The sequence below is a fragment of the Dasypus novemcinctus genome, chromosome 6, assembly GCF_030445035.2.
Source record: "Dasypus novemcinctus isolate mDasNov1 chromosome 6, mDasNov1.1.hap2, whole genome shotgun sequence".
In the NCBI taxonomy this organism is placed as follows: domain Eukaryota; kingdom Metazoa; phylum Chordata; class Mammalia; order Cingulata; family Dasypodidae; genus Dasypus; species Dasypus novemcinctus.
This window is the reverse complement of record NC_080678.1, coordinates 45,193,597-45,219,689: the sequence shown is the minus strand read 5'-3', so window position 1 is coordinate 45,219,689 and position 26,093 is coordinate 45,193,597. Positions and strand designations below refer to the sequence as shown.

At 37.1% G+C, this 26,093-nt stretch overlaps 1 pseudogene; it reads right to left on the bottom strand.

The window, feature by feature from the left end:
• Positions 1 to 4,187: 4,187 nt before the first annotated feature.
• Positions 4,188 to 25,473, bottom strand: LOC101434218 (cytochrome P450 2C9-like; annotated as a pseudogene).
• Positions 25,474 to 26,093: the final 620 nt, after the last annotated feature.

The window sequence follows — 26,093 nt, the reverse complement described above, 5'->3', positions numbered from 1 at the left end:
TGGTTTGAGCACCTGCTTCCTATGTTCAAGGCCCCCAGTTCAATCCCAGGTACCTCCTAAAGAAATTAAGTGTAACATTACTGAATTTTAACACTTAACATGAAGACATTGCTGAGAATGTATTTTTTTCAAAGCTATTTTTGTAAAGCTGTTATCAGATTTGTATTCAATTAATTAGAGAGATTATTTTTAAAATAAAATTTTACTTTGATATTTTTAAGTGTTTTTATCATGTATTCTTACAAGGAGCTGGGCAAAATTCTTCTACAAGGAATTTTTGCATCCATTATACCCCTAGGTTGTCACAATTCTCACACTCATAAAATTAGTCCCATTTTTATAGGTGAAGAAAGAGAACTTCAGGTATTCAATGCCTTGCCCAAGAACACCAAGTCCATGCGTGGCAGAGGTAAGGCTTCATCCCCCTCTCTGGACTATTGAACTCATCTATCCTGACAACACATTAATTTAACTAACTGACCAATGTTTTCTGAGAACACTCAGTATTGGGTAACTCACTCTATATTGTAACTTTTGAAATAAACAGTTACTCAGTAAATAATGCAACACCACTTGATTAAAATATAATTTAGGAAAATTTTTCCCTTTGTAATTATTAACACTTGAGTGAATCTAAGACTAAGTAGACTTATTTAACTAGAACAAGGTGAGGGAGTTACTACTTTTCTGCTGATTTTACTGGTTGTGTTGAGCCATATAGCTTTGTAGTCTAAGAACTACATGTGGTCAAAAACAAGTTCACTAGCTCTCTTTAGAGAAATCTTCTCTTCCCTTAGCATTGAAAGTCTCTGCTCTGCTTTTCTCTACTTCCAACAATGTTCCTTCATTATCCTATCACAAATATTTCAGAATTTTAGGTACCTCAGAGATCCTCTAGTCAAATCCCTCGCTATCATTATTAAGGAACCATAAACTGCTGAGTCATCAAGGTGAAGTAAAAACAATGAATCAGTATAAAATTTTGTACTAGAGTCCAGGTTTCCAAACTCCACACATTGAATTCTGAGACCCTCAGCCCCTCCACATTCTGCTCACAGGAACCCAATAGGCAGATAATAGAATACAGTAGGTGTCTTCCCTGGAGAAACAGAATATCCCCAGAGAAACTATTTCTATATGCTGACATTTAGATAGAAAGGACCATCTAGTGCCCAACACAATGAATAGGAAAAAAGTATGCCATGACACAAGGATCATAAAACTTCTCATCACTGGGATTAAAGAGATCTGTAAAGCTTCTGGAGAGAGACACTAGACCAAATGCAAAGAGTTTGGGATCAGAATGTTTTCAGAGTGTTCAGGAGCAACACTGGATGCCAGCAAACAGTGGAGTCACCTTCAAAACTTTTTAGAAAAATAGTTATCAGACTGGAATTACAAATGATAGAACATTATACAACTTTTGATTACAAATGATAGAACATTATACAACCTGCTCTGCACCCTGACTTTTCAGGTACCAGGATACCCTGGTAATTGTTCCATCTCTGGTCACATAGATCCACTACATTAGAGGCCAGGTAGTGTGGAGGTCAAGAGGACAGACACTTATGTCCTCCCATGGCCCACTGGATGGAACATGGGAGAGTGTGGGCTGTGGTGTGGACCACTGGCCATGGGGTGCAGCAATGCACAGAGATGTACTCGCCAGTTGCAATGGATGTGTCATGATGATGGGGGAAAGTGTTACTGTGGGGGTGGTGGTGGGGTGGGGGTGGTTGGGGTGAAAGGGGACCTCATATTTTTTGAATGTAATATTTTTTTAAAAGTGAATAAATAAAATAAAATAAAATAAAAAAAGAGGACAGACTCTTAAGCCAGCCCGTGCATTCAGTCTCAGATATGGGGCATATTATTCATGTGACACTGAATATGTCAGTTAACATCTCTGTGCCTCCATGTTTCCATCTGTTAAATGGTAATGAATTGTTACCGGACTTACCTCACTGGGATTTCACAGGTTAGAATCAATTAAGGTATATAGAGTGTTTGGAACAATACCTAGAACATAGTCAACTCAATATAATTGCCTATGGAACAAATACAAATTATTTTTTACCTTTTTGTACCAGTTCATGATATGGATGCATCATGATTTATTTAAATAGCCTCCTAGTGAAGGACAGATGTGTAGATTGTTTTCCACCTGATATTGCAAACTCTCTTGCAATGTATATCCTTGTACGTATTTCTTTTGTACACATATCTGAATATATCCATGAAGTAAATTACAAGAATTTAAATTACTAAGTCAAAGGGTATAGATGTTTAAATTTTGATAGATCCAGTTAAATTGTTTAAATTTTTAAAGGTAATATATTTGTATAAATTTTTATCAATACTACTGGATTTTTTAGATAATTTTTAGTAGAAAGTTATAAGTGTACAGAAAAATCATGCAGAAAATACAGAGTTCCCATTACTAACACTTTGTGTTAGTGTGGTACCTTTGTTACTAGTAGTAGAGATAGTATTAATTGACATCATAACTATCACTCATTGATTCATTAAAAATTTTTTCAGTCCATCTTCCTTAGACAATGTCCCAGCAACTTGACATATATCAGTGAGTAAAACAGACAGATTACCTCCTAACTGGGAAAAGCAGATATATAATCAATAAACATAATAAAAATATAGATTGGCAAAATGGCTAACTGCTTGATTTTATGTCCTGGTTCTCCCATCTACCAGGTATATGACCCTGGGCAACATACTTAATTCATATTATCTCAGTGGTTTCCTTGAAAATGAGGGTAATATCTACCCCAATAGGGCTATGCTGTGGATGGAGTGAGTTCAACATGTTCAGAGTTCTAAGAACAGTATCCTGCACTTAGAAAGTGCTCTATACATGGTTGTTGAATACACAGGTCTTTTGGGAGGTGATAAATGCCAAAGGAAAAATGAACATGAAGGATAAAGGGACACAGGAGATCCAGAATGAGGAGGGTTTAGAGGGAAAATTGTTAAAATTTCCAGTAAAATGGTCAGAATAGGCTTCAGTGGAAGTTAACATTGGAACAAAGTACAAAAGGGTCCTTTTCACCACCTCCTCAACAATATAAGATAAAAGCTTTTTCTCTGTCACTTAAGTAGATGAAATATAGTTAGTTGTAGGTTTAATTTCACTTTTTAAGGTCTTTTCATATGTTCACTAATCATTTATATTTTCTTTTCTGAAACTTGCCTGTCAAAATCACTTGCTCATCAGTCTGTTGCCTAATTGTTCTTACAGAGATATTAAGTTACAGAAAATCAAGATGCACATTAATGTGTCTGGCATGGACCCAATTGAGTAAATGGCCCCACATCCACACCAGAGTATGCATGTATGCATGTGTGTGCATATGCCAAAGGGCCAGTCATGGCCTCCTCTGGGAAGTAAGCTAAGGATCGAAGGGCTGCTATCCTTTTAAAAGAAGAGATGAAAGAAAGGGAAACATATTTCTGTAATTCCCAATTTTCTATAATGATCCTTTAACCCTTCATTAACACAACATATATATATATATATATATATATATATATATCACAATTTAAAATATATGAAATGTCCAGTTTTCCCTGTATTGCAGGTGAGATAAAGCTAAGGGTAATAGGACCATAACATCAAATCACAGTTACTATCATAGCATTTGTGAACTTAGTATGAGGGATATATTTGGAAAATAATAAATCCTAAATATACTTCATAACTAGGCATGTATTTTGGGTGGGAGGGAACAATAACATAGGACACTTAATTAAACCATATAGACATATTATTATATAAGTACCATTTCTGAAAACTAAAAAGTTAATGAAATTATTCAAATATCACATGCACAAGGCAACGCCAAGGAGGGGGGAAGGTGAGTGACTTGACATAGAGCAAAACAGCTTGAAATAATTTTCCCCTATCCCTTATTTGCTATATATATGCCTACTTGTCTTTGAAAATATTTATATAAAATTGTTTAGAATAATATAAACTAACTTTTTCATTTTTCAGTCACTTTTATAGACTATATTGTGGGGTTTAGAAATGTAGAATTAAAATATAGAACAACAATATCATAAAATATGAGAGGTAGGAAACAGAAATATACCACCACACTATGGTTGATGTAGTATAATATTATTTGAACATCAACTGCAATAAGTTAATGATGTATAGTAAACCATTAAAAAGTTCCAACATTATGTTTATTTTATAAGTTCAAAGCTTTTATTATACACTTATTGTTTATGTATGTTCATGTATGAATGATATGCTCCAAAAATTATTTTTAAAACGAAAAAAAGGCCAAACAGCAGAAAAAATAGGTGTAGCAAATAAGTCAATATTTGAAATGAAAGAGAATCCTACAGATACACAAATGACCCAAAAGTATGAAGATAAAAATAATAAACAATTAAAGTGACAAGGAGAAAACTAATAGTAAGTTGGCAGACTTATACACAGTAACATTAAAAAATCATATGAAATATAAATGGTCAAGTCAAAAAGTAGACAATGGAAGAGAGTGTCAGGTTGAATGAAAAAGCAGGACCCAACAAAACTATATGCTTTCTACAAACAACCAATCCCAAATAAAAGGGCAAAGTTGGAAAAGATACAGTATACAAACACAATATAGAAAAAGATATAATATGAAATGAATGCTGGGATGGCTATACTAATATTAGACAGGACAGATTACCAGGGATAAGAACATTCATTTCACAATAACACTGGAGTTAACTCATCACAAAGATATAATAATCTTAACAGTGTATGCAGCTAAAATAAAACAAGAACCAATAGAACTGGTAGGAGAACTAGACAAATTCATAATTATAGCTAGAGATTTCAAATCTCCTCTTTGTAAATGATTGAACAAGTAGACAGAAAATCTGTAAGAATATGTAAGTCTTGAAGAACACTATCAAATGATTTGATCAATTGATAACTGGTAAATTGAAAAGGATTTAAATTCTACAGAGTATGTTTTCTAACTATCATGGAAAGAAATTAGAAACCAGTAACAGAAAGATACCCAGAAAACCTCACAAGTATTTGGAAATTAAATACAACATTCCTAAATATTCCATGGGTAAAAGAATAAATGGCAGTTAAAGACTACATATTTCATTCCCATTAAGGATGCTTAAATACAGAATACAACTGAGGGGTTTTATTTCATAATAAGTAATTATTTCACTTTGTATTTTGATTTTCTTTTTTAAAATTTCCACAGACTTTAGGGACATATACATCTTTGCAAAATTAAATTGGCTACCTGAGAGATAGGTAGCAATAAACACAAGATAACTGTGAAACTAAACAAATTTTGTTTAAATTTTGTTTAATGCTTCATTCCAGAGGAGCAGATTTCTGAGCTTCTTTTACAATTGATTCAAAGACCTTTGAACCCTCTCTCTAGTGGTGGTCTTTTTGGAGCTAGGGAGCAATGGAGCATTTCAAAAGTCTGTACAGGGGAGCGGATGTGGCTCAAGAGGTTGGGCACCTGCCACATGGGAGGTCCTGGGTTTGATTCAGGGTGTCTCCTAAAAACAAACAAAAAAACAACAAGCAAACGGACAAAAAACCAACTCAGATGAGCTGATGTGGCTCAATAGTTGAGTGCCAGCTTTCCACATATAAGGTCCTGGATTCAATCTCTGGCCCCACTATCAAAAAGGAAAAAAAAAGAAAAATCTGTGCAATGGAATTAAATATTAATTTTAAATTCCAAAAATAATAATAAAATAAAATTTAAAAGGAAAAAATTAAAAAGAAATTGGAAAATATTTTGAAGTAAATGAAAATGAAAATATCAGGGGCATTTTTGGAACTTGCAGTTGCCCTGAATGATATTGCAGGGACAGATGCAGGACATTGTATACCTGCCATAACCCACTGGATGGACTGGGGGAAGAGTGTGAACTACAATGTAAACTGTGGTCCATGTGGTGTGATAGTGCTCCAGGGCATATTCACCAAATGCAATCAGTGTGCCTTACTGATGAAAGGTGATGTTGATGTGGGAGGAGTAGGGTAGGGAGTGGGGAGTGGGGTATATGGGAACTTCTTATGTTTTTTAATGTAATGTTTTATGTAATCTATTTATATTTTTTAAAAAGACAATTAAAAAAAGAGAAAAAGAAAAGTCCTGGAAAGGAAAAAAAAAATACATATAACATATCAAATTGTGTTAATCAGACGAAGCAGTGCTCAGAGGGAAATTTATAGCTTCAAATGCTTATATTAGAAAGAAAAAATGTTTCAAATCAATGATTTAAACTTCTACCTTAATTTAAAAGAAGAAATAATATTGACTACCTAGGGAAAAGCCTAATGAAAGTATTCAAACCACTGTACTGAGAACATAACATTATTAGGAAAATTAAAGGCAGCACAAAGAAATTGCAAGCATATGCTATATTTAAGAACTGTAAGATTCAATAAGTCAAAAACAACACAATTCTTTTCAATTTGATCAATAGATTTTATGCCGCCCTAACAAAATTCTTAGCTGAGTGTTTGCATAATTTGACAAATTGATAAAAATTTATTTGCAGGTGTAAAATGCTAACAGTGGCAAAAACAGTGACAAAGAAGAGCAAATCCAGAAGACACAGACTGCCTGATATAAAAATTTGTTAAGAAGCTTTATAGTCCCAAACTGGAAACAATCCAAAATCCATCAAACTGTCATAGATATGATGGTTGAATTTTCCACATCTCTCCTGAGTAGAGAGCATTGGAATCATGCGGTAAGTACAAGCCCTTTAATTGCACTGAGTTGCAGGATAGGAGAAACAAGTCTTCCTTTGGGAATGAGGTAGTTTCTGAATTTAATGTCCTGGGTCACCGCATGGGGCACGTTCCTGGGGAAGAGGTCAATGTATCTCTGGATCTCGTGCACCACTGCATCCATGTAGGGCATGCTGCTCTTGTCCTGCATGCAGGGGCTCCGGTGTCTGTCAGCCACACGGTCAATCTCTTCCTGGACTTTAGCTGATAAGACACAAGTAAACACTGAGGCAAACAGGGAAAAATGGACATTTGCCATAGCAATTCAAGCTTACAGGAATGTTATGAAAGTGTCGTACATCATTATAAACATTAATATTATACCTGGACGTACACCTAGATGTAGAGATCAAATTGCCATAATATAGTTACAGATAACTTTCCTATATGATAGGCATTATATAAATTTGTAAATACATATATATTAGAACAAGATGTATAATGCATAGAAATAATGAGATGTCTTAAAATACAAGTAGTATATAATTAACTTATGAAATTACTGTCCTTACAGAAAGAACAGTAGAAATCAAAAATAATTTTGTGTTAAAGTAATACACATTTTAAAATTAAATTTCACCATTGGATCTATATGGACATATCTGTTTGTTTGTGCAAACAACAACCTTATGTAAACCTAGGCCAATGCAAATATGCCTGTAGCAAATCATCTCCCTGGAACTCAGAGAGGGCACTGGAGCTGCAGCACTTGGACTGTCCACAGGTTCTTTATCCCTTCTACTCAACATCCTTTTATTCAAAGGTGTCATTTTTATTCATCAGTCAAATTTGGACAAGTTAGAGCTGGTGGCTGTAGTAATGGATTTTCTGGGACACAGTGAACATCGAGTACACTAGCAGTGTCTTGCCAACCTCTATTCTGAAATTCCCCTTACCCGCCTTGTGTGGTCATACCTGTGACCTCTGTGTGCTTCAACAGGAGCAGGAGTCCATATTTCAGGGTGGCGCTTGTTGTCTCCGTGCCAGCAATAAACATATCTAATACAGTCATTATCAACTTTTCAATGGTAAATTCAGTGTGCTGATTGTGTTTTTCCTGGGGATGATATGATGAAACTATTAAATGAATTAATTTGCCCACATATTTAATTATAATGAATTCAAAATAACAAAGATTATTTTAAAATTAAGGAAACAGAAATTGGAGAGTACAGGATTTGAAAAAGTATTGTATGATATATTAGAGACAATACGTTCATTGTTCCAAACTTTATTTCCTACTCCTTTAAGCCTACCTTGCCTACCAATTCCATTTCCCAGTTTGGTTGGCCAGGCAATACAATTCATGCCAATGAGATCTAAGCTGAACTCTGTTGGTACCACTTACTCTTTATGTCTTAGTCAAAACACAGAAGTGAAGATGGAGATGAGGCAGATATCATCTTGGGATAGGAGGATATATATGAAGATATATATGAAGATATATATGAAGGCCTATATAGGAATGGTAAAGAAAAATGGAAGGTACCTCATTTCAGGATGCTCCAGGGCTCTGTGTTGTCCTTGGACTGACCCAAGTGACCTTTTGTATGTGAGATAAATGAACCCACTATTTCTTAAGCCCTTATTAACCAAGATTTCTCCTACTTGCAGACTAACAATAATTGATAGAAAAAGATAAATTAGGGCTGTACCATGCAGGTTGTTATAAACCTGAATTCAAGAGATTACAATTTTCTTTTGTTAAAGAATTTCTGGGGATCCAATTTTGCCTGCACTCTCATTATGAAATTTAAATTATGCAAAACATAGTATGGCAGCACAACCTAGAATGAAATACAGAGAATGAATTCACCCTACAGGGCAGAGCCAGTGCTATTTTATTCGAGATGTGTGGTATTGGTCAAGAGCAAGAAGGTGTAGGAATATCCAAGTGAAAGAGACACAGCAAACATAAGGACCAAGACTTTGGGCCTTAACTGCCCATGTGGGATAAAAGAGAAAGATATACTAGGGTTAATGCAGATGCAATGGCCAAGGAACTGGCTGAAAGGAATTCTCAGGAATTGAAGTTGGGAGTGTGGAAAGCACTTGAACTGTGGTTAACACTTCAGTCTCATTTTCCCACAGATGTTGTGCAATGATCTTTTCCATCTTCATTTTATGACTGTCTAGTTTGCATTTTCTAAGTTTTTTTAAATTGCTTCCATTTCATCTGAATTTGGGCATTCTGTTTCCCCTCTGATAGATTATTAGTGCCTAAGAAAACAGGGTCAAAGTTAGTATTTATATACCAATTCAGGAAAATCTTCCGCGATGCTTTGTGCAGATCCATTCACACAATGGGGATATAACATGTTTGTCTATCATTATTTGTCTGATCTTGTAAACATCCCTAGTATGAAGACAATTAAAAAATGCATCAGAAAATACATAAGCAAACAAATAACTGAGTGATCATTATCACTGTACCTGTTCCATTTTGATCAGGAAATAATCAATAAAGTCGCAAGGATTGTTAATATCCAGGGATGCTTGGTGTTCTTTTATTTTCTTCAAAATACAACTTTTCATACAATCAGTGTTTTTTAGGGATTCATTATGACACCCAGGGAAACAAGCTATGAGAATGGGGAAAGTATGGCAGATCTAAAATAGAAACAAAAATCATTATGAAAGTAATAAAAACTTTTAAGGAAAGAATATATGTCACAATGCCAAACTCTGGTTAGAAACTGGAGCTATAATGATGGAAAAAATCAACTCTACCCTGAATTCTCTGTGCTGATAGATTTGAAGGAGAAAATTCTGACCAGTGGATCAAAGATAATAATCATTTCCTAAACTCATACATAATTTTTAGAATCTAAATATACCTTTATAGCAATTTTCTCCTTTTTACATAAATTCTTGCCTATACTTTGAAATAAAGGATGCATGTATTACTATGATTCTTATTTTGTAGATGAAGATGGCAGGTAAGTAAATTAGGGAAACCTGAAATAGAGTGCCAAGTTAGTACTTGCTGTTTCTACTTCTATCTAGCAGCCTCAGATATAGAATTGGTATTTTAAAACATTGAAGATATCATAAAACCCCGCTTTGCATTTTATAGATAAAGTGGCTGTGCACCAGTGCACTTAGTGACTATGCTAAGATCACACAATTATCATGTAGGCAGAGGGCAGGACAGGCCAGTTCTGCACAGCTCATACTGCATACTGGATCATATTGTAATCACTAACCCAGTGACCTTGTCAACTAGCATCCCACCTGAAGCAACGAACTCCCCTCTACTTAGTCAGTGTTTCCTGAGGGCATCATGGTCCCAAACATACTCCCTCCTTGAACACCTAAATTAGGATATTTCTGCCAAGTAATTTGATGAAGAATTCTTAAGAAGACTAGCTTTGTCAGTAATGGAAGCTTATCAGCAAAGGTCTCAGGTCTCCACTGAGTGCTATGGGCATGTTTTGGGAAGTCACCAAGTACTTTATGGAAATAGGACTCTAGGCTCAATAGAAAAACAACTGAAGAGAGAGCCAAAGGATTTGAATTTGAGCTCATTATTCTGGACAAGGGTTTTCTTGCAAAATAAAGAGCTTGCTTATATTTCCTCAATGTTTGTGACCAAGCTCTGCCAGGACTGTGGTGTTCAAGCATTCACTTCACAAATTGATCTATCCAGAATGTAGAGATCATACAAAAGAGAAATACAAGAGAATACAAGGTATTTCAGGAAACAATGATCTTAGTCTCACCTGGGTCCAAGCAGAGCTGAGAATCTTGCTGTTTTTGTTCATTTTTTCCATCAAGTTAAGAAATTCATGATCTTATAATCAAAAAGATTGTGGAAAATAATGGAGCAGATCACATTGCAGGGAGCAGAGTAAAGGATAAAAGTGGGATCACAGGATGATGCTGAAGAATTGGAAACATTTTAAAAATACCATTAAAATACACCTAGGAAACTCTTTTCTCTCACAGGAAAATAAGAAAAGTTAATTTTAGAATTACAAATCATTATCTATTTAGAAACTTTTTTATAAGTAAAAAAAAATCAGCATGCACAGAGTCAATACTTCATTTTTTTCCTCGAACACCATCATAATTGGTTGGATAATGGTTCTGCAAATATCCCATTTACCTCCACTGCCTTTATTTACACCCTTCTAATCCAACATATCTGAACTTTGGGGGGAAAAACAAAAGAATGAAAGGGGCCATTCTTTAAAACTTTTAAAAATTCAAACTATCACTGTAGGATAACCTCTGTCTACAAAGACTATAGACAATTAAGCATTGATCCAGCAAGGACAATGATAGTTAGGCACTTCAACAATTCTAAAATGTAGTAGGCAGTTGATGGAACTATACAGAGAACAACAGATTGGAGATTTAAGGGAAAAAGATTATAGGTAAATTAAATATCTTAAATAACAAATGTTAAAAAGATGAACTATCCATTTTGTATGAAAAAAAACTAAAATAATAAAACTTGAGAAGACATTTTGTTTGTCGAAAAAAAAAAAAGCATAGTGAGGAGGGGCAAGATGGCATCTGAGTGAGTGCACCTCATAATCTCTCCTGCAAAGAAGCGGCTGAGTAGGGATGGAGTCCTGCTGAACCAGGCTGTTTCAGGGGCTTGCAGGGCAGGAGGTGTCTGGATGTCGATTTGGTGAGACAGTGACAGAAGAGATTCTTGCAAGAGGTAGAATTTTGGGTCTCTTACACAGAGGTCAGAAGTTGTGGATAGGACCCCTCCTGCTAGTGCTGGCGGCCCGGCCGCAGCAATCCCTGAAAACTATGTTGTGTTGCCATGTTCCCAAACCCCATGTTTACTGGATGCATGGTTCCCAGGTCTGTACCCCCTAAACGCTGGTAGCCCATGCTCATCAGACTCACACACCTTGAGTCTATAATATCCCGGACTTCCCATTCCCAAATTCACCACGCCCTGAGGTCCTTCTGAGGCCCTTGATTACCCTAAACCTCCACATTTTTGTTGCTGTTTTTGTTTGTTTTTTTCTCCTTGAGCTTGGAGGAGTGTACCAGCTGACTTGGGGAGAGTCTGGGAAGAAAGTAGAGGTGAATCTACTGAGAAAGCCCAATTTACCTAAACGTCCTGGGATAGGAAACTTGGTCTAGGAGAAGGTGGAGTCAGAAAATCAATTAGATCTCCCCTAGCACACTTAAGGGGAAGGGACTGTAGAACATGCTATCCAAGCTTCCAATAGCATATTTGGAGCTTCTGGTGAGGTGTAGGTGCTCTCACGCTGGAAATAGAGTCACAGTCTTCTGTATTGAGTTACTTCAACAAGGACCCGCTTGAATCTCCTACCAGACCTCTCAAGCAGCTTTCCTGCTGCCCTGGGAGAGAGAGAAGTGAGGAAGGGAGAAAGGGGTAGGTTGCGTCCCTAAGTGTTTTATTTAACTGCAAAGAGGATTCCTAGCTTGAAACATTGGTTTTTTTTTTTTTTTTTTGTCGTGGTTGCTACTATTGCATTGTCTCCCCATCTTTTCACCCATTTTATCTCCCAAAGTCCTTTTTCATTTATTTAGTTTTTTCTCTTTTTCTTTTTCTTGCTTGTTTCACCCCTTTTCCTTGCCTACCCATTCTATTCTTTTTTTTTTCTTTTCTCTCTTTTCTTCTTTTTTATTTTATTTTCTTTACATAACACGTGCTGCAGGGAGTGCTTCACATTTGGTGTGTTTCCTCATCCTTCATTTCCTCCTTTCTGTGTGTATTGATTTTGGACACTGACACTATCCCCTTTCCCCTACATATTTCTATCCTCCATCATCTACTGTTTCTCTTACATTCCACCTCCCTTTCTTTGGCCCCCAAATTGTCTGACTTTTTATTTCTAATACCTTTGTTCTGTTTTCTGTCTTTTATCTGCTCTTGATATTATTACTTTTCTTTTCTCTTTCCCTCTCTCATGAAAACACTGGCCTTTTAATTCATACTATATTCCTTCCCATGTTCAGTTGACTGTTTCACTATAGGTACTCTACTTACTGCTATAACTCTACACAACTTACATGAGTCTAATATCCATTCTCCTAGATCTCACATTGTTGCTCTATTAAAATTTTTACCAATACTACTTTATACATTTTTTTCTTACTCATTTTGCTTTCTCTGGCCCTAATATTTTCCTTCAAAGTGAACTTAGCCAGCAACAAGAAAATAGAGTAAGAAGAACAAAGTGACAAAGGGAAGACAAAGCACTTATGCATGAACAACAACTAATTAATCCCCAAGACTAGACAAAGAAGCTAAGGAACTGATTAAATGTGTCAAGATAAAATGATGACCAGACAGCAACAAAAAACTACAAACCAATCCAATAATCAGGAAAACATGGCTGAATCCAATGAACAAACTAAAAACTAGGAAGAGGAGCAGAACATTGGACAAGTAATTAAAGCTCTCAAAACATATATTAGAGATCAACTTAATGAAGTAAAGGAAGAGATTAACAATATGAAGAAAACACTTGGAGAGAATACGGAAGAAATTGCAGTCATACACAAAAAGATAACAGATACAATGGCAATGAACACCACAGTTCAAGAAATAAAAAATACACTATCAGCAAATAGCAGCAGATTAGAAGAGACAGAGGAGAGAATTAGTGACATGAAAGACAGTACAACATCTGAAATCAAACAGATAGTAGAACTGATTGATAAAAAGATAGAAAAATCCAGCTGGGACTTAGGAACATGAATGACAATGCAAAATGCACAAACCTATGTATTATAGGCATCCCAGGGGGAGAAGAGAAGGGAAAGGGGATGGAAGTGGTGTTGAAGGAAATAATGGCAGAAAACTTACCAAATCTACTGAGGGAGATTGATATACACGTCCAGGAAGCACAACACACACCAAACACCATAAATCCCAACAGGCCCACGCCAAGACATATACTTGTCAAATTATCCAATGCTCAAGAGACAAAGAGGAAATTCTAAAAGCAGCAAAGAGGAAAGAGAACAATCACATACAAGGGAGGTTCCATAAAATTAAGTGCTGATTTCTCATCTGAAACTATGGAGGCAAGAAGTAAGTGGTATGATATAGTCAAGGTAATAAAGGAAAAAAAATTCCAACCAAGAATACTCTATCCAGCTAAAGCAGCATTCAAAAGTGATGGAGAGTTCAAAATATTCACAGCTAAACAGAAATTAAAAGAGTATGCCAACAAGAACCCTGCCCTTCAAGAAATACTAAACGGAATTCTGCAGGAAGTAAGAAAAAAACAGGAGAGGCAGAGATGGAGGAGACTGTAAGAGCAACAAAAAAGACAAAAAGGGAAGGAAAAAAACAAACAAAATATGACAAACACAAGTCAAATCAAAATATGGCTAACATGAATAATTCCTTGAAAGTAATAATGCTGAATGTCAATGGATTAAATACACCTGTCAAAAGATTCAGACTGGAAGATTGGATAAGGGAATATGACCCATCTATATGTTGTCTACAAGAAACAGATCTTAGACCCAGGGATTCAAGGAGGTTGAAAGTGAATGGCTGGAAAACAATCTAACAAGCAAACAATAACCAAAAAAGGCAGGAGTAGCTATATTAATATCAGACAAAATAGACTTTAAATGTGAAACAATTGTGAGAGACAAAGATGGATACTACATATTAGTGAAAGGGATAATCTTTCCAGAGGAACAAACAATCATAAATATTTATGCTCCTAACAAGGGTGCCGCCAAATATGGGAGGCAAACATGGGAAAAACTAAGTGAAAGAATAGATGCCTCTACAATTATAGTGGGGGACTTTAATACACCACTATCAACTTTGCACAGAACATCTCAAAAGAGAAACAAAAACTTTGAACAGTATATTAGAGGAGTTGGACCTAATAGACATATAAAGATCATTACACCCAAATACAGCAGGATATATATTTTCTCAAGTGCACATGGATCATTCTCCAAGATAGACCATATGCTAGGCCACAAAGAAAGACTCAATGAATTCAGAAAGATTGAAATCATACAAAATAATATCTCTGACCACAGTGGAGTGAAGGAGGAAATCTGCAAGGGCCAGAGGCCCAGATTTCACACCCAGATATGCAAATTAAACATCATAATCTTAGAAAAAAAGTGGGTCAAGGAGGAAATCTTAAAAGAAATTAATAACTACCTTGAAACTAACGAAAATGATAATACAATATACCAAAACTTATGGGATGCAGCAAAAGCAGTACTGAGAGGGAAATTTATACCCATAAATTCATACATGAAAAAAGAAGAAAGAGCAAAAGTTTAAGAACTAACTGCACACTTGGAGAAATTAGTAAAAACCCAACAAAGTAACCCCACAGGAAGAAGAAAGAAAGAAATAACAAAGATAAGAGCAGAACTAAATGAAATAGAAATTAAGAAAGCACTTGAAAAGAAAAAAAAAAACCCCAAGAGCTGGTTCTTTGAGAAGATCAATAAAATTGACAAACCCTCCACTAGACTAACAAAGAAAGAAAGAGAGAAGATGCAAATACACAAAATAAGAAAAGAGAAAGTAGATATCACCACTGACCCCACAGAAATAAAGACTATCAAAAGAGAATACATTGAAAAACTACATTTCAACAAAAATGACAATTTAGAGGAAATGGACAAATTCCTAGAAGCACATAAGCAGCCTATGTTGATGAAAGAAGAAATTGACGATCTCAACAAACCAATCACAAGTAAAGAGATCGAATCGGTCATTAAAAACTTCCCAACTAAGAAGAGCCCAGGGCCAGACAGCTTCACAGGTGAATTTTACAAAACATTCTGGAAAGAACTAACATTGATCTTGCTGAAACTCTTCCAAAAAATCAAAAGAGAAGGAACATTACCTAATTCATTCTATGATGCCAACATTACCCTAGTACCAAAGACAAACAAAGACTCCACAAGAAAGGAAAATTACAGACCAATTTCTCTAATGAACCTAGATGCAAAAATCCTCAACAAAATACTTGCTAACTGTATTCAATAACACATTAAATGAATTATACACCATGACCAAGTGGGATTCATTCCTGGTATACAAAGATGGTTCAACATAAGAAAATCAATCAATGTAATACACTATATAAACAGACTGAAGGAAAAAAATCACATGATCATATCTACAGATGCAGAAAAAGCATTTGACAAAATACAGCATCCTTTCTTAATTAAAAATGCTGCAAAAGAGTGGAATACAAGGAAATTTTCTGAACATGATAAAGAGTATATATGAAAAACCCACAGCCAACATCATTTACAATGGCGAAATCCTAAAATCTTTCTCTCTAAGATCAGGAACAAGACAAGGATGCCCACTACCACCTCTTCTATTTAATATTATCTTAAAAGTACTTGTTTGAGCACTGAGGCAAGAACCAGATATAAAAGGTGATCAATTTGGAAAGGAAGAAGTCAAAATTTCATTATTTGCAGATGACATGATCCTATATATAAAAAACCCTGAGAAGTCTACAACAAAGCTTCCAGAACACATAAATGAGTTTAGTAAAATCACAAGTTATAAGTTCAATGCAAAAAAATCTGTAGCATTTCTATACACCAATAATAAGCAAGCTCAGGAGGAAATCAAGAAACAAATACCATTTACAATAGTCAATTAAAAAATTAAATACCTAGGAATAAATTTAACTAAAGATGTAAAAAACTTATACACAGAGAACTACACAACACTGTTCAAGAAAACCAAAGAAGGCCTAAATAAATGGAAGAATGTTCCCTGTTCATGGATAGGAAGACTAAATATTATTAAGATGTCTACCCTACCAAAACTGATCTACACATTCAATGCAATCCCAATAAAAATCAACACAGCATTCTTTAATGGACTAGAAAAACTAGCTATGAAATTTGCTTGGAAAGGAAAGAGGCTCTGAATAACCAAAGACATACTGAAAAAGAAAAATGAAATTGGAAGAATCACACTACCTGACTTCAAAATATACTACAAAGGTACAGTAGGGAAAACAGCATGGTATTGGAACAAGGAGAGATACAATGACCAATGGAACCGAATTTAGAGTTCTGATATAGATCCTCATGTATATATTCATATAATATTCGATAAAGTCACCAAACCCTCTCAACTGGGAGAGAATGACCTTTTGAACAAATGAGGCCTGGAGAACTTGATATCTATATGTAAAAGAATGAAAGAGGATTACCAAATCACACCTTATACAAAAATCAACTCAAGATGGCTCAAAGACCTAAATATAAGAGCCAAGACCATAAAGACTTTGGAAAGCAGTGTAGGGAAGCATCTATAGGAACTTGTAATAGGAAATGGCTTCCTGAACTTCACATCAAAAGCACGAGCAGCAAAAGAACACATACATAAATGGACTTCCTCAAAATTAAAGCCTTCTGCACCTCAAACGAGTTTGTCAAGAAAGTGAAAAGAGAGCCTACACAATGGGAGAAAATATTTGGTAGCCATGTATCGGATAGGAGACTTATAAGCTGCATATATAAAGAACTCCTATAACTTGAAAAAAAAAAAAAAGACAACCCATTTAAAAAATGGAAAAAAGATTTAAACAGACACTTCTCCAAAGAAGAAATACAAATGGCTAAAAGCACACGAAAAAATGCTCCAAATCTGTAACTATTAGGGAAATGCAAATCTAAACTACAATGAGATACCATCTTACTCCCATTAGATTGGCAGCTATGAAAAAAATAGAAGACTACAAATGCTGGAAGGATGTGGGGGAATGGGAACACTCATCCAGTGCTGGTGGGAATGCAGAAGGATCCAGCTATTCTGGAGGAGAGTTTGGCAGTTTCTCAAAATACTAGCTATAGATTTGCTATATGACCCAGCAATTCCACTGCTGGGTATATACCTTGTAGAACTGAAAACAAGGACACAAACCGATATATGCACACCAATGTTCATAGCAGCATTGTTCACTATTGCCAAAAGTTGGAATCAACCCAAATACCCATCAACAGATGAATGCATAAATAAAATGTGGTATATACATACAATGGAATACTTTAAGCTTTAAGAACAAATACACTACAAACACATGTGATAACATGGATGAATCATGAGAACCTTATGTTGAGTGAAGCAATCCAAGCATTGAAGGACAAATACTACATGACCTTAATGATATGAAATAAGTAAACCAAGCTGCCTCAGAGAGCTAGAGACTGGATGATAGGCTTAAAGTAAATTTTTGGGTAGAGGAAGGATGTAGGCTGACACCTACCTGGTAAGCTGGAGGTAAGTATGATAAGCTGGAGGTAAGTATTTGTACAAGGAAGGTATAAAATTAAGGCATAGGGTTACTTTGGGGCTTTGTGGGCTTGAGGGGGACTAGGGGTGGGAGGATGGGTAATATTGCCCAAGAAATTGGGGGGAGTGTGGGGGAACATATGAACATAGGAGATTGTCAGGTATTTTGTTGAGAGTATAATCCTGAGAAAACTTTTTCAAAAATATAATAAGGAAAGTTACCTGTTTAAGATGCTTAAACGGGATAATCTGACACAGGACAGGCTTCTAGGGAGTGTGTGAGTGCTCATTTTGCCATAGTGGGTTGTATCATTGGATGGAGACCCATATAATGACAGTGAAGGTATACCCTCATGCTGGGGAGGACTGATGTTCTCAAATAGAGGGAATTGTATCTCTTGAGAGAATTGGTGGCTCCCAGTGCATTCGGGCAGCTGAGCATGTCAATCCCTCAACACTGTTGCAAGTATCTCTGAATATGGCCCTTTAAGCAATGAAGATTGATTGTCACCATGGGCCCTAAGGGGAGGGGAAAGAGGTATTGAATAGATGGAATAAGTGTAACTGTGTGGGCAATAGAAGTGTTCCAAAAGAGTACGCAAGGATGGATATAAAACATGTTAAATTACACCAAAAATGAATAGGCACTGATAGGCTAAAATGTAAGTCATAATGTAAAACATAAGATAAGTAAAATTTTAGAAAATTGTATAACCTAAAATATAAACCACAACATAAACCCATTGTTACCTTGTTTGAATGCTATTGTCTCAATATCTGTACAACAGTTTCAGTAAATACAGTATGAATATGTAAAACAATTATTGCTGTGGAAGGGAAAAAGGTTTTATGTTAGATATGTGGGAGTACTGTATATTGTATATATGAATTACTGTGATCTATAACTTTCGTGAAGACAAGCTTAATAATTAGGAAAAAAAAGAAAAAGGACATAGACACTGAGGAAAAGACAGAAGAAGTTGCCTTGCAAAGTTGCATACAGGGCAATACTTATTGCAGTGATGGAAGGCAAAACATCAAAAACGAAACTTTAAATTTTTAAATTTTTTGATACCCCAATTTATTTCTACCTTAATCTTTCTAAATTGATATGTATTCTATATCTAACCTTTAAACTAATCACTATATTCCATTTTACTATTAATGGAACCTGGCGATATATTGGACTTCATTTTTGAAGATGCTTTCGATCACAGAGAGGTTCAACAATGGCAATGGAGGAATACTGGTGTGGGATATTATTGAGAGGGGACACATGGTTGGCAGGGAGTTCTCCAGGGCATATATCCAGGGTACATAAAAATGTTTGGATATTTTCATAGTGGTTACAATTTAAAACAACAACTTAGGGAGTGCTGAGTTCCTAGCCAGGGGAGCTCTATCACATTCTCTAAAGAAATAGCAACAATCCCCCAATGCAATGGCAATGACCAAAAAAGAAGCAGGGTCCAACAATGAGCCCTTGATTCTAATGACTATGCTTGTAAGCCTGTGCACCTGAAATAAGAACAAGGCCTAGAGCTGCAGGGTGCCTAAGAGTTACCTCATGAGAGCCTCTGTGTTGCTCAAATGTGGCCAGTTTTGAAGCCAAATTCAGCATGTAAAAGTGTTGCCTTCCCCCCAGCATGGGACAGGACTCCCAGGGATGAGCCTCCTGGTGCCGAGGGATTACTACCAACTACCAGCTGATGATGTAACTAGAAAATGACCTTGAATAAAAGGGTCAACTCAGACCAGCAGACTATCTCAGTCGACATATAATACCAGGAGTTAGAAATGCTTTTTGACCTGAAGAAAAGGGGGAAATGGAAAAGATAAATGAATTTATATGGCTATGAGTCCCCAAAAAGAGCCAAGAGGTTATCAGAGGGGTCACCCTTATGCACACCTCAGCAGAGTCCAGAGACTGATAAAGTAGATACAACCTCATGTATTGGTTCTTCTGAAGGCCACAGAGACCCACGGTTTCTATGGTCATGGCAGATGGAGTTCAGTGCCATCTCAATTGGCCCTACTTTGGAGTTTGTGTTCCTGGGTGACGGAGCTGGACTCAGATGTGATCTTTGTTCACAACCCTCACCTGTTACTTTTACCGAATCTGTAGTTGGTGCCAGGATTTAGTGTATACCCAGGGGAACTGAATCTCTTGACTGACCATGTGATAGCCAGGCCCTAATCCTCAACAGACTAGCAACTCCTACACTCTGGTTGATTGGACTTACCCCACTCAGCTAACATGGAGGTGAAGGTCAACCACCACACCAGGGAGCCAAGAGTGCCTACAGCTGAAAGCAGGAGGATTGCATCCAGCATCCATATGGAATCTAAGGCCCCTCTGATATAGATGTGGAGTGGACACAACCATTCCAAGCTCCACAGGATGCAGGAATAGAGAATGGATTAGAGTGGACTTACTGATATTCTTTTCATGAACTACTATGATTAGTAATCGAAGAAAATGTGGCATTGGTGTGGAGAAAGTGGCCATGTTGGCTGCTGGGGGTAGGGAGTGGGAGGAAGACATGAGATGTGGGGGCATTTTCAGGACTTTGAGTTGTCCTGGGTGGTACTGCAGGGACAGTTGCTGGACATTGTGTGTCCTTCCATGGCCCACTGGGTGGACTGGGGAAGAGTGTGGACTATAGTGTGGACCATTGACCATGAGGTGCAGCAGTGCTCAGAGATGTATTCACCAAATGCAATGAATTTCTCATGATGATGGAGGAGGTTGTTGTTATGGGGGAAGGAGTGGGGTGAGGGGGTAGGGGGTATATGGGGACCTCATATTTGTTTAATGTCATATTAAAAAAATAAAGACAAAAAAAAAAGGAAGTCAAGAAATTTTTTTTCTAACTTCAATAACAAGTATGTGTAAGCAACAATTTTAAATCCATGAATGCCGTCCTTTTCTTTCTTCATTTTAATATAGGAAAACAAGAGTTCCTGATCTAGTGCTGTTTGTCATCACCCATCAAACCCAAAATTTAATTTATTTGGTAAAGCTACCCTCTGTAAATTTCTGAGGTTTTGCCCAATATTAATGATCAACAGAAATCTGTATGACTTAATGTATGTTAAAACTGAACATGATTTTGCTCAATTCCATCATTTTAAAAATTAAAAAATTTAAGGCAGAGAAAAGTTAATTTTTTTTGTGGGGGATGTGTATATGAATCGATATTTATGAATGTTCAATAAACTTTATATGCAGAAAGTCCAAATTCATATCTATAAAATAATTAAATATAACTTGAACCCAATGTCGTGTAGAAACCCATTGTGATCGCTGCTCCTATACCCTTTGCAGGTGAGATCAGAAACACTCCAGGGCTCTAAGCTTTCAGGAAAGGTTGTATTTTAGCTAGGGACATGAAGGCTAATTTAGAAGCCTCTGGGATTTTTTTGTGTATGTGAGACTCAAAGCTAAAACCTAATATTCTCTCTTTCCTTTCACTTCATTTGAAGGAGGGAATGAAAAAGAAGGTAATTTGGAATCCCACTTGAAAGTCAGAATCATGCAATAAGGACTTCACGGGTCAGGAAAGCTGGGGATGTGGGATAAATAATTACCATGAACATTTTAAGACAAATTCAGTAAAGTGGATGAGAAAGATAAGCTAAGAAGCAAAGAGGGACAACTTATACTATGCAAGACAGGGTGAATATTAGTAAGAATAGTTGATAAACCTGCTAAGTAAATCATACATCCTAGAATTGATAGCCTGGTTTTTGTCTATTGTAGAGAATGATGCTTTAGCATATATTTCTTTTGTTATATAAATCAGTTGTGTAAGTGTGAGTAACGTTAAAAAATTCATGTTAGTAGTTTACAAATAGTCTGGAGTTACAGGGAAGTCAGAGTGGTGAGCGTTCCCCTGGGAACCCCACAGGTAAGCATCATAACTGGGCAGAACTGCAGGCCTGGGCCTTGGAGGAAACCCTCAGTCAAGCTACTGAGGAAAAGCACATGTCACTTGTTTCATGCCCTGCAGGTCCATGATGAGACTGTTCCCATGGTGTCCAAGGATAAGTGCTCCCTGGTGACCTTTCTCTGGAATAGGTAACCCACATGAAGATAAGAGAGAAACATGGACCTATAACTCTTAGGGACTTGAGATTCAGAAACCTCTATCCAAAAAACAAACAAACCAAAAACCACACTATTTTCATGATATTCCAATTGCAAGTAAACAGACATTGCTCATGATGGAGAAGGATTAAATGAGATTTGCATACCCACGTTTTATCCTCAAGCATGCATTCACACACACACACACACACACACACACACACACACACAGACAACACAAAAGCAAAGATACACTAAAGCTCCCTTGGGGCTCTGCATTAAATCCAACCTCCTCCACCTGAGGGCTGATCCCATGACCTATAGGCAAGATTTAGCTGCCCCTGAAAGGTCTCCAAGGATGTCAATAGAGAAGAGGGCATTCTCAGAAAGTCAAGGATAGAGCAGAAAGTCTCACCCACCCTTGGTTTTTTTTAGTTCCTCCACAAGGCAGTGGGCTTCCTCCTGAACGCAGTCCTCAATGGTCCTCTTCCCCATCCCCAAACTCCTTAGGGTCATGATTGAGAAGCGTCGGAGATCCCTCCATGTCTTTTCATTGCTGAAAATAACTCCTACAAAGAGGGGAAATGGACACTAGGGAGGAGATCCTCAACAACATCCGGGATGCTGACAGTGGAGAAGAATGCTATGGACCAAGCTGTGCTGAGGGGCTCTTCAAGTCTCTGTTTCAATCCCCCACGTCCCCTCCCATCATCGTTGCCCAACACAGGCGCACATATACCGACCTTTTCCTTTACAAGATTTTTCTGCCAGTGGGAGATTGCCCCTTCCAGAAAACTCCTCTCCATGATCAATCAGAGCTTCCTTCACTGCTTCATATCCATATAACACTACAGTAGGCTTCATGCCATAATAGAGAGTGAACACAGGGCCATAGGTTTCAGAGAGCTAGGAAATGGTAAGGAAACATAAATATTGGGAAGGAGTGGTTATTTTGGTCTACATATTGTGCATATAGAGGCAGGATGATTTCATCAATCTGTTGGTGTTTGTATTCTGCCATATGCCATATAAAATATTATGAAGTTTATGTATCAGCATGATGATTATTTATGGAGGGTCTCTGACATCCCTGGCATTATCGCTTACTTTACCATCTTTATTTAGTTCCAGTTCGCAGATAAAGAAACTGAGGTTTAGGAATTTAAATGTTGTATCCACGCTCTCTTCTCTAATAAATACAAGACCCACACTTGAACCCTGTTTGATCAGCCTCTGTTACCTGATGAATTTATCCTCAATACCTATTTTTTAAAAGTTTTTTTTGTCTTTATTTTTTTAATATTACATTAAAAAAATATGAGGTCCCCATATACCCCCCACCTTCCTCATCCCATTCCTCCCCCCATAACAACAATCTCCTCCATCATCATGAGACATTCATTGCATTTGGTGAATACATCTCTGAACACCGCTGCACCTCATGGTCAATGGTCCACATCATAGCCCACACTCTCGCACAGTCCACCCAGTGGGCCATGGGAGGGCATACTATGTCCGGTAACTATCCCTGCAGCACCACCCAGGACAACTCAAAATCCCAAAAATGCCGCCACATCTCATCTCTTCCTCCCACTCCCTACCCCCAGCAGCCAACATGGCCACTTTCTCCACACCAATGCCACATTTTCTTCGATTACTAATCCCAGTAGTTCATGAATAGAATATCAGTAAGTCCACTCTAATCCATACTCTATTCCTCCATCCTGTGGACCTTGGAATGGTTGTGTCCACTCCACATCTATATCAAGAGGGGCCTTAGATTCCATTTGGATGCTGGATGCAATTCTCCTGTTTTCAGCTGTAGGCACTCTTGGCTCCCTGGTGTGGTGGTTGACCTTCTTCACTTCCATGTTAGCTGAGTGGGGTAAGTCCAATAAACCAGAGTGTAGGACCTGAAGACTGTTGAGTCTCAGGTTCTAGCTATCACATGGTCAGTCCAGAGATTCAGGTCCCCTGGGTATACATTAAACCCTAGCACCAACGACAGTTCCAGTAAAAGTAACAGGTGAGGGTTGTGAACAAAGATCACATCTGAGTCCAGCTCCATCACACAGAAACATAAACTCTAAAGTAGGGCCAACTGAGATGGCACTGAACTCCATCTGCCATGACCATAGAACCTGTGGGTCTCTGGAGCCCTCAGCAGAACCAATACCTGGGGTTGTATCTACTTTATCTGTCTCTGGGACTCTGCTCAGCTGTTTATAAGGGCGACCCTCTGATAACCTCCCGGCTCTTTTTGGGGACTCATAGCCATATAAACTCATTTGTTGGTTCCAGTTCCTCCTTAGATTCAGGTCAAAAAGCATTTTTAACTCCTGGTTCAATACCTATTTTGATCAGACCCCACCTGACTGCATTAGGGTCACCTGGGATCCTCTTCCTGTGGGGATTCTGTTTAGTAGCTCTGGGATAAAGACTAGAGAACTATATTTCTACTGGTATTGCTAACAGAGAAGAGAATGTTCTCCACGGGGGCTGTGCCAGGACACACAGCATGTCCTGGAAAAATGATTTCTTCCACACTGCAGCCTTCATAGGCCACAGGTAGCAGCTTCTTGCAGCGTCCAAAAGGATTCTGTTCCCACCCAGTACCCTTGACTGATTAGTTCTCTCACTTTCATCAATCATGCTGGTCCTGAACTCCCATGGTTATTTCCTTACATTAGGTGTACTCGGCTTTCTCAGGCAAACTTAATCATATTGGCTAACCAGAAAAGGGCAAAGGATTTAGACAGTGGATGACTTATTAGAATGAACTCTGCAATCATAAGAACACTTCTTTTAGCTTCACCTAAGACTGAAAATCTTAGCCAAGACTGTGAAACAATGGAAGGCAGCACACTCTTTACTTTTGCTTCTGGACCATTTTGTAAATATCACTCAACCTTACAATGCATTACATTTTCTCTTCCCATAATATGCATTAATTCATTTACTATTTCTGATATGCAAGAAAAAAACACAAAGCAACAAAAACCAACAATCTAAAGGGGAACTTTTACTTTACAATGATCTCTTTTAATACATTGCCTCCAAGTATGTATATTGGTTCCTCTCAGGAGTTAATTTACTTACCTTTTGCAAGGAAATGGAGGAGTTTAAAGCATACTTACATGTCTTAAGGATTTTCTGATATCTTTAGTATTTATCGATAAGATATTTCCAATAATTGGGAGAGGAGTGGGGCCAGGTGGGAGCTTCCTTTTCCCATATGTCATTTTCCTGAGGTAAAGGAGAAGCAAAGAGGAGAGGCAGAGCACCAGGACCAGGACTAGATCCATTGGAGCCTTTTCTTCTCACTAAGGCAACTATGAATGTCAGTCCAAAGGTATATACAGCACTCTCTACCAATTCACATTGTGACTCTTGGACCTTAGAAAGTATCTAGTCAGCTAGATTCACTAAAAACATTTCTGAATGAACTTTGGTCCACTGAAAATATTGAGAAATTGTTATTTTGTCTTGCTTTCCTTCTTTCCCAGGCTATAACCTCGAGATTATGATTTAATTAATTTAATATGATTTAAATATTTAATTGGTCCACATATTGTTAAATATATTTAAATTAAAAGAACAGCACTCTAGGTGGTTACTGAAGTAAATGGTTTGATCAAGAAAATTGCTCAACCTTCTCACGTCTCAGACTATTAGTTGGGAACATCTGATTTGAGAGTAATCTGTGTATTCTATGTATTTCATTGAAAATGTCTCTCCTTTTATGCTTTATCAAACACTACATTCTTTTTTTCCCTTGAAAATGGAAGCATTGTGAAATATTTTAATGTACTCTGCTGACATCACAGCTGCCTAAATAAAAAATAGCCAACATTGACCATTATTAATACATCTTGAATGATCAATTTCCATGAAGTTATTAATAAGAGCTGAGTAAACTCATACTCCTTTCAATAGTAACTCCT